The following is a 974-nucleotide window of genomic DNA, read 5'->3' as shown; positions in this document are numbered from 1 at the left end:
GACCCTGCCTCAGAGTATTGTTGAGCTCCTGCCATTTATATATACTGACTTGGTCCTAGGCTCAGATTTGTGTAGTTTTCCATAGATCATAAAATCTGCATAAAGACCAAAATAATTTTATTAGCAGACCTGGAGATTTTGAACATAAACCGTTCTACCCTGTGCTGTCAATAAAATGCAGAATTTCTGGGCCCAATTTTAAAAGCTCTTATAGCTATATATATCTAGCTGCATCTATCTATCTATCTACACTATATTGTCAAAAGCATTGGGATACCTGTATTACATGCACATGAACTTTAACCTCCCCGGCGGTATGATTATGTCAGGAATTATGTACCAAAAGCGGTACAATTTTTTGCATGGAAATTTGGCGTTCTATATTATAGGCCTACAATTCTTAGTAATTACTGACTTAAACCTGACCAAAACAAGACTCTAGTAGACATCCCAGATGTGATAAATTTGAAACACAAACGCATGAATTATAATCTAATCAATAATATAATTTTATTATATAACATATAATATATATATTATATTATATAATAAAATTGTATTATTGATTAGATTATAATTCTTGCGTTATATATTATATATATGTGTGTGTGTGTGTATATATATATATGTGTATATATATATATATATATATATATATATATATATATATATATATATATATGCGTGTGTGTATACAGGTATATATATATATATATATATATATATATATATATATACACATTTATATATATATATATATATATATATATATATATATACACACATATATATATATACACATTTATATATATATACATAGCACATTTATATTATATATATATATATATATATATATATATATATATATATATATATATATATATATATATATGTGTAATATAAATGTGTTATGTGTTTGTGTTTTGTGCAACGTTTGAATTTCCCTCCCAGTTCAGCTTCCATGCAGCATTGCT

This window comes from Pelophylax lessonae (genome assembly GCF_965119305.1).
Source record: "Pelophylax lessonae genome assembly, chromosome: 1".
Classification (NCBI taxonomy): Eukaryota; Metazoa; Chordata; class Amphibia; order Anura; family Ranidae; genus Pelophylax; species Pelophylax lessonae.
The sequence above is the reverse complement of the archived record's forward strand: the minus strand, read 5'-3'. Positions refer to the sequence as shown.